This window comes from Triticum dicoccoides, chromosome 4B, assembly GCF_002162155.2.
Source record: "Triticum dicoccoides isolate Atlit2015 ecotype Zavitan chromosome 4B, WEW_v2.0, whole genome shotgun sequence".
Taxonomy (NCBI): domain Eukaryota; kingdom Viridiplantae; phylum Streptophyta; class Magnoliopsida; order Poales; family Poaceae; genus Triticum; species Triticum dicoccoides.
The window spans coordinates 17,554,404-17,564,488 of NC_041387.1; positions in this window are offsets into that span (position 1 = coordinate 17,554,404).

The window sequence follows — 10,085 nt, forward strand, 5'->3', positions numbered from 1 at the left end:
CTAACGCGTGTGTTGATTTGATATAGTATATCGTGGAGGTTGTTTATGGGTTTGATTATGTGATGTTGTGTCAGGCTGTGCTGGGTCTGGTTTTTCATTATTGCTGGAATTATGGGATGTGACACAAAGTCTAAAACTGATTTATTGGGAGAGGGATTTATCTGATGAGTGTAAAATAAGGTTAGGGTTGCCACGTAACCACCCGGATGGTAAGCGAGGTGGTTGTGTTGTATTGCGTACCCCTTTCCCCGAGGGATCTCCGTCCTTGCAGTTGTAAAGGGAGGTCATGGCGACTGAGGAGGGTATGCTTGTGAGATGGCATCGGATGTAAGGTGATTTGGAGTGGGGAGGTGGTGAAGGAAAGGATGCCGGTAGAGGAGGCGGACACGATGGGGTAACTAACAACTAGAATCGATAGCCATGTGCCTTGGGTTGCTACCTAGGCGTAGGATTCTTACCGTAACGCGTGTTGATTTGATATATCATTGAGTTTGTTTATGATTTAATTGTGTGATGTGTGCCGGGTCTGGTTTATCATTATTGTTGGAATATGGGATGTGACACAAAGTCTAAAACTGGTTTATTGGGAGAGGATTTTATTGATGAGTGTAAAATAAGGTTAGGTTTGTGACGTAACCACACGAGTGGTAAGCAGGTGGTTGTGTTGTACTGCGTACCCCTTTCCATGAGGGGTCTCCGTCCTCGCAGTTGTAAAGGGAGGTCATGGAGACTGAGGAGGGTATGCTTGTGAGATGGCATCGGATGTCAGGTGATTTGGAGTGGGGAGGTGGCGGAGGAGAGGATGTCGAGAGAGGAGGTGGATAAGATGGGGTAGCTAACAACTAGAACAGATAGCCATGTGCCTTGGGCTACCGTCATGGGGGTTTTGGACCCCCGCTCGTAATTTGGGCACAGGATCCTTCCCCTGAGCCCCTAGAGCTGGCTTTCAAATGATTGGCTCGTTCACTGAGGGCATCCACAACTTGTATAGCCATGTCCAGACTCTTCTTATTGCATCATGTGATGGATTTATGCACCCCTGTGTCATGCTGGTGCCTTTAGGTATCGACATCTTCAGGCATGAGTAGGCGCAGTGTGGGACAACCATGAATTTTTCAAAGGTAGGCAATCCTAGGATGTCGTTGAAGGTCGTCATGAAATCCACCATGTCAAACATGATCTTCTCCGTCTAGAAGTTTTCCAGGTGGCAAAAGATATTGTCTCTGCATGCTCGATACGCTCGGCCAATGACCCTGGCACTATCCCATGGAAGGGTTATTTGGTAGACTCAACTATGGATCTTGATATTTGGATTCCATCAAAGGCATTGGTGAATATGTCCTCAAGTAACTTCCTCCATCAATGACCACCTAGGGTATTTTCCAATTGAAGATAGACGGGGTTACCACCAGAATAAATTGTCTGGGCTAGACCAATTTGATTGGGAGCTCATCTTGACCTATGGCGAAAGGCGTGTTGGCCCCTTTGAAAGCCTTCCTCGGGATAGGAATGTTGATCATTATATATTGCTTGTCCAGCTTGTACTGATGTTTGGAGTCATAGGACGAAAAGCCCCCAAACATGTGATCCGGGGTATGGTTACAAGAACGGGTCCGCACTGTCGTTCAAATCGTTGTCAACCTCAGTTGTTCCTTCTTGATGACCTCCTTTGAGGCTTGCCTCTGCTCCTTATTGAACCGCCCTCGGGTAAGAGCAACATGTCTTTGCGGTATGCCGTCGGCATGGTGTATAGGGCACAATTTCTCGAAGTCGACCTTGGGCTAGAAAGCGGGGGTCAATGCATACAGCTTGGCTTTCCCATGTAGAATGGGGGCGAACACACGCTTTCTTCGACCCATCGCCTCCAAAAGAGTGAAATGCATAAAACCACCACATTCATGTACTAACTAGAAAAAAATACCGGAATTTCAAACCTGACAAAACACATTATATTTGATAGTGGTAAAAACTGATGAAACTTTTGAGTGAGTTTTGATGTGGCAAAGCTTGGCGACGGGTGTGACGCGGACATTAACGGTCGTTAACGGATCGGTTGGGGCGGCACTCTCTGTCCGAGGCACGGGGTTGGCTCACTCTCTCCCCGTCGTTCTTCTCCGCCCTATCAGTAGTAGAGGGGGCATAAGAGCCCACCACGACAATGGCGATGGAGGAGGGGGCACAACACAACACGACGGCGATGAGGGCAATTGTTGTGGTAATAACGTCTTTGATTCCTTGTCGCCACCCGAAGCACGGTTGCGGTGGCACTCACCTGTAGGATGGTTGAGACCCCCAGAGGGCAGCCATAGTTGGACCAATGCAATCCGATGCATTGAGTGAGTTGTTTCACTTGTCTCTCTTTCTATTTAGAAATTAGGTTTAGACCTAAGATTTGGGTATTATGGTTTGTGTTCGTGTGGGAATTAGGGTTTGTGGTCATTTTGGAACTTAGGGTTAGGGAAGTGTCAATTGGGTGCATTGAGAGCGATTAGTGTGTGTTGATTCAACGAATTATTGAACAATTATTCTAAATTGTAGATTTGGGAGTGGATGTAGTGGACAGTTCCAGTTCATATTTTAGTCTGAACTAGTCCAGATATATTTTAGTCTAATGAGACAATTGACAGTCCCCATGCTAGTCTGAAATATAGATTTGGGAGTGGATGCAGTACACTATTTTAGTTCATAAATTAGTATGTTTTAGTTATATATGCAGATTTGCTTGCATTTATGTTTTGCTGATTTCTACCCATTGAGGAACTTCACTTAATGGAGAAATAGGAGAGAGGATGAGAAGAAAATCATGAGCATACTTTTTTGTTATTAGAAAATTGAGACTTATGGGCAAAGAAAGGGTGTATCATCCAACAAGGCTTATGGGCATGTTGTTTACTGTTGTTCTTGAAATTGTGAGCTGCAAGTTGTTAGTTATTGATAATGCAGATGATCACGCTGTGGTGATTCTGGTATTTGTTCTTAGATGTTTGAATTGAGAATGTTGTGATCATGTTGTTATGATTTGGGTCTAGCTATTTGCTTTACAATAATGACATTGGACTAGAAGATGTTTGATGTCTGTTACACCAAAAGGTGCACAAATTCCAATAAATAGAAGATTGGATTGTGTTGTTAGACCATAATTTACCAATAGAATGATCTAATTGGTTTGCCAAAACAGCAACACATTCATCGTGATTGATACATCAAAGATAAGTGACTAACACGAGGTAATTGACAAACAAATTCAGACTGGTGAACAAAGTCTGATACATCACATATTATGGTACATCACAGATAATTGACTAACATCAGAGGTAACTGAATTCAGATACATCTGAATAGAATATTCATACAAACATCTTTAGGGGTAATGGAAATTGGTCCAAGACCACCTTGTAGTTGGATGTGGAGCTAGACTTATCTGCCTTCTCACCCACTGAGTGATCTGGTCCTAGGTATGAGTGCGGTCATTGGGGAAGCCTGCTCTTACTCTACTTCATTGAAGAGCCCTGCGGTCATTGGGGAAGCACTGCTCATACTCTACTTCATTAAGAGCCCTGAGATCCTATCTTAGAGTTGCGTTGATAACCCACAAGTATAGGGGATTATGTTGGGGAACGTTGCATGGAAAACAAAAAATTTCTATGCACACGCAAGATCTATCCATGGAGATGCATAGCTACGAGAGGGGGGAGCATCTACATACCCTTGTAGATTGCTAAGCGGAAGCGTTTATCACGCGTTTGATGTAGTCGTACTCTTTGCAATCCGATCACGATCCAACCGATCTAGTGCCAAGCGGACGACACCTCCGATTTTAGCACACATGTGGCTCGATGACGTCTCCTCCTTCTTGATCCAGCAAGAGGGAGAGGAGAAGTAGATAGGATCACAACCAACACGACGGCGTGGTGGTGATGGTGGTTGTGGAGCACCGACAACGCTTCGCTAAGCATCATCGGGACAAGGTGGTGGAACTACGGAGTAACAGGAGAGAGAGGGGCGCCAAGGGCTTGGTGTGTTCTCTTGGGGCGCCCCCTCACCTATATATATAGGTGGAGGGGCGTGGGAACTAGCCCCTCCAAGCCCTAGGTGCAGCTATGGGGGAGAGGACTTGGACTCCAAGTCCAATCCTATTCCTATTAGGTCTCCTTCCCTTTTTGCCTTCCCTAGCCACATGAGCTTTTGAGGACTTGGTGTGCCTAGCCCAATAAGGCCAGGGCGCCTCCCTGCAGCCCATGCTAGCCCTTGGGTCGTGATGGACCCACTTTTCGACTTCCGGACCCCTCTAAAATCCTCCAGAACCTTTTGGAAGCTTCCCGATACAATACCGAAAAAACCGCACCTTTTTCCGGAACCCAAAATATGACTTCCCATATATAAATCTTTACCTCTCGACCATTCCAAGACTCCTCGTGACGTCCGAGATCTCATCCGGGACTCCGACCAATATTTTGTTACTACTCATCAAATATCCCAATACTACTCTAGCGTCAACAAACGTTAAGCGTGCGACCCTGCGGGTTCGGGAATTATGTAGTCATGACCGAGACACCTCTCCGATCAATAACCAATATAGGGACATGGATGCCCATATTGATCCCTACATATTCCACGAAGATCTTTTATCGGTTGAACCTTTATGACAACATACGTAATTCCCTTTGTATGTCGGCATGTTACTTGCCCGAGATTCGATCATCGGTATCTCTATACCTAGTTCAATCTCGTTACTGGCAAGTCTCTTTACTCGTTCCATAATACATCATCTTGCAACTAACTCCTTAGTCGCTTTTCTTGCAAGCTTCTTGTGATGTGTATTACCGAGAGGGCCCAGAGATACCACTCCGTCACACGGAGTGACAAATCCCAGTCTCGATCCATGCCAACCCAACATACACCTTCAGAGATACCTGTAGAGCATCTTTATGATCACCCAGTTATATTGTGACGTTTGATAGCACACAAGGTATTCCTCCGGTATCCGAGAGTTGCATGATCTCATGGTCGGAGAAACATGTATATGGCATTAAGAAAGCAGCAGTAGTAAACTGAACGATCATATGCTATGCTAACGGTTGGGTCTTGTCCATCACATCATTCTCCTAATGATGTGATCCCGTTATGAAATGACAACTTATGTCTATGGTTAGGAAACCTTAACCATTTTTGATCAATGAGTTGGTCTAGTAGAGGCTCACTAGGGACACATTATTTTTTTATGTATCCACACATGATTTAAGTTTCCGGTCAATACAATTCTAGCATGAATAATAAACCTTTATCATGATTAAGGAAATATAATAACAACCATTTTTTATTGACTCTTGGATCACTTTTGTACCCCCTTGCCAGACATGTGGCAAGGCACTCATCAGGTCTGGTACACAGTATGGCATGCTTTATAGAACCTATGGCTGAGGCTTAGGGAATGACTTTCATTCTCTCTCTATCTTCTGCTGTGGTCGGGCTTTGAGTCTTACTCAATTTCACACCTTACAATATAGGCAAGAACTCCTTTGACTGATCCATTTTGAACTCCTTCAAAATCTTGTCAAGGTATGTACTCATCGAAATTCTTATCAAGCGTCTTGGTCTATCTCTATAGAGCTTGATGCCCAATATGTAAGCAGCTTCACCGAGGTCTTTCTTTGAAAAAAATCTTATTCAAATATCCTTTTATGCTATCCAGAAATTCTATATCATTTCCAATCAGTAATATGTTATCCACATATAATATCAGAAATGTTACAGAGCTCCCACTCACTTTTTTATAAATACAGGCTTCACCGTAAGTCTGTATAAAACCAAATGCTCTGATCACCTCATCAAAGCATATATTCCAACTCTGAGATGCTTGCACCAGTCCATAGATGGATCACTGGATCTTGCACACTTTGTTAGCACCTTTAGGATTGGCAAACCTTCTGGTTGCATCATATACAACTCTTCTTTAAGAAACCCATTAAGGAATGCAGTTTTGACTCCCATTTGCCAGAATTCATAATCATAAAATGCGGCAATTTCTAACATGATTTGGATAGAATTAAGCATCGCTACGGGTGAGAAAGCCTCATTGTAGTCAACCCCTTGAACTTGTCGAAAACCTTTTGCAATGAATCGAGCTTTGTAGACAGTGATATTACCATCAGCGTCTGTCTTCCTCTTGAAGATCCATTTATTCTCAATGGCTTTCCGATCATTGGGCAAGTCCACCAAAGTCCACACTGTTCTCATACATGTATCCTATCTCAGATTTCATGGCCTGAAGCCATTTATCGGAATCTGGGATCATCTTAGCTTCTTCATGGTTCGAAGGTTCACCGTTGTCTAACAACGTAACTTCCAGGACAGGATTACTGTATCACTCTGGTGTGGTGCGTGTTCTAGTCGACCTTCAAGGTTCAGTAGTAACTTGATCCAAAGTTTCATGATCGTCATCATTAGCTTCTTTTCTAGTTGGTGTAGGCATCACGGGATGATTTTCTCTGATGTGCTACTTTCCAATTTGGGAGAAGGTACAACTACCTCATCAAGTTCTACTTTCCTCCCACTCACTTCTTTTGAGAGAAATTCCTTCTCTAGAAAGGACCCATTCTTAGCAACAAAGATTTTGCCTTCGGATCTGTGTTAGAAGGTATACCCAATAGTTTCTTTTGGGTATCCTATGAAGACACACTTCTCCGCTTTGGGTTCGAGTTGATCAGGCTGAAGCCTTTTAACATAAGCGTCGCATCCCCAAACTTTAAGAAATGACATCTTAGGTTTCTTGCCAAGCTACAGTTCATATGGTGTCGTCTCAATGGATTTAGATGGTACCCTATTTAACATGAATGCGCCTGTCTCTAATGCATAACCCCAAAACGATAAAGGTAAATCGGTAAGAGACATCATAGAACGAACCATATCTAATAAAGTACGGTTACGACGTATAGACACACCATTATGATGTGGTGTTCTAGGTGGCGTGAGTTGTGAAACAATTCCACATTGTTTTCAATGAAGGCCAAACTCGTGACTCAAAAATTCACCTCTACGATCAGATCGTAGAAACTTTATTTTCTTGTTATGATGATTCTCTACTTCACTCTGAAATTCTTTGAACTTTTCAAATGTTTCAGACTTGTGTTTCATCAAGTAGATATATCCGTACCTACTTAAATCATTTGTGAAGGTTAGGAAATAATGATACTTGCCGTGTGCTTCAACACTCATCGGACTGCATACATCGGTATGTATTATTTCCAATAAGTGATTAGCTCACTCCATTGTTTCGAAGAACGGAGTTTTAGTCATCTTACCCATGAGGCATGGTTCGCAAGTATCAAATGATTCATAATCAAGTGATTCCAAAAAGTCCATCCGCATGGAGTTTCTTCATGCGCTTTACACCAATATGACCTAAACGGCAGTACCACAAGTATGTTGCACTATCATTACCAACTTTGCCTCTTTTGACATCAATATTATGAATATGTGTATCACTACGATCGAGATTCAATAAACCATTTACATTGGGTGTATGACCATAGAAGGTTTTATTCATAGAACAGAATAACAATTATTCTCTGACGTAAATGACTAATCGTATTGCAATAAACATGATCTAATCTTGTTCATGCTCAACGCAAACACCAAATAACATTTATTTAGGCTTAACACTAATCCCGAAAGTAGAGGGAATGTGCGATGGTGATCATATCAATCTTGGAAACACTTCCAACACACATCATCACCTCGCCCTTAACTAGCCTCTGTTTATTGTGCAACTCCTGTTTTGAGTTACTAATCTTAGCAACTGAACTGGTATCAAATACCCAGGGGCTACTACGAGCACTAGTAAGGTACACATCAATAACATGTATATCAAATATACCTTTGTTCAATTTGCCATCCTTCTTATCAGCCAAGTATTTGGGGCAGTTCCGCTTCCAGTGACCATTTCCTTTGTAGTAGAAGCACTTAGTCTCAGGCTTGGGTCCAGCTTTGTGCTTCTTCCCAGGAGTGGCAACTTGCTTGCCATTCTTCTTGAAGTTCCCTTTCTTTCCCTTGCCCTTTCTCTTGAAACTAGTGGTCTTGTTTACCATCAACACTTGATGCTCTTTCTTGATTTCTACCTCCATCAATTTCAACATCGTGAAGAGCTTTGGGAATTGATTTCATCATCCCTTGCATATTTATAGTTCATCACGAAGCTCTAGTAGCTTGGTGATAATAACAGGAGAAATCTGTCAATCGCTATCTTATCTGGAAGATAAACTTCCACTTGATTCAAGCGATTGTAGTACCCCAGACATTCTGAGCACATGCACACTGGCTGAGCTATTCTCCTCCATCTTGTAGGCAAAGTACTTGTGAGAGGTCTCATACCTCTCAACACGGGCATGAGCCTGAAATACCAATTTCAGCTCTTGGAACATCTCATATGTTCTATGGCGTTCAAAACATATTTGGAGCCCCAATTCTAAGCCGTAAAGCATGGTGCACTAAACTATTAAGTGGTCATCAGATCGAGCTTGTCAAATGTTTATAACGTCTGCATTAGCTCCTGCAACAGGTCTATCACCTAGCGGTGTATCAAGGACATAATTCTTTTATGCAGCAATGAGGATAATCCTCAGATCACGGACCCAGTCTGCATTATTGCTACCATCATCTTTCAACTTAGTTTTCTCTAAGATAGTAAAGTAAATATTTTTGGTATTTTTGTTGTATAGATTGGAAAGTAAAGATTGCAAAATAGTAAACAAGATACGATGTAAATAAAAGAGATGTAATATAATAGGAAAGAGACTCGGGGGCCATAGGTTTCACTAGTGGCTTCTCTCGAGATAGCATGTATTACGGTGGGTGAACAAATTACTGCCGAGCAATTGATACAAGAGCGCATAATTAAGGCAATGATCATGAACATAGGCATCACGTTCGTGTCAAGTAGACTGAAATGATTCTGCATCTACTACTATTACTCCACACATCGACCGCTATCCAGCACGCATCTAGAGTATTAAGTTCATAAGAACAGAGTAACGCATTAAGCAAGATGACATGATGTTGAGGGATAAACTCAAGCAATATGATATAAACCCCATCTTTTTATCCTCGATGGCAACAATAGAATACGTGCCTTGCTGCCTGTACTATCACTAGGAAAGGACACCGCAAGATTGAACCCAAAGCTAAGCACTTCTCCCATTGCAAGAAAGATCAATCTAGTAGGCCAAACTAAACCGATAATTCGAAGAGACTTGCAAAGATATCAAATCATGCATATAAGAATTCAGAGAAGAACCAAATAATATTCATAGATAATCAACTTCATAATCCACAATTCATCGGATCTCGGCAAACACACCGCAAAAGAGTATTACATCGAATAGATCTCCAAGAACATCGAGGATAATTTTAGAAGCCATCTAGCTAATAACTATGGACCTGAAGGTCTGTGGTAAACTACTCACGCTTCATCGGAGAGGCAATGGTGTTGATGTAGAAGCCCTCCATGATCGATCCCCCCTCCGGCAGATCGCCCGAAAAGGCCCCCAGATGGGATCTCATGGGTACAGAAGGTTGCGACGGTGGAAAAGTGGTTTCGTGGCTCCCCCTGATGTTTCTAGGGTATAAGAGTATATATATGCGAAAGAAGTATGTCGGTGGAGCTACGAGGGGCCCATGAGGGTGGGGGCGCCTACCCCCCTGGGCGTGCCCTCCTGCCTCGTGGCTTCCTCATAGAGTCCCAGACTTCAACTCTAAGTCTTCTAGATTGCTTTTGGTCCAAGAAAGATCCTCACGAAGGTTTCATTCCATTTGGACTCCGTTTGATATTCCTTTTCTACAAAACACTAAAATAGGCAAAAAAAAACAGAAACTGGCACTCGGCCTCTGGTTAATAGGTTAGTCCCAAAAATAATATAAAAGAGCATATTAAAGCCCATTAAACATCCAAAACAGATAATATAATAGCATGGAACAATAAAAAAAATATAGATACGTTGGAGACGTATCAAGCATCCCCAAGCTTAATTCCTGCTCGTCCTCGAGTAGGTAAATGATAAAAACATAATTTTTGATGTGGAATGCTACCT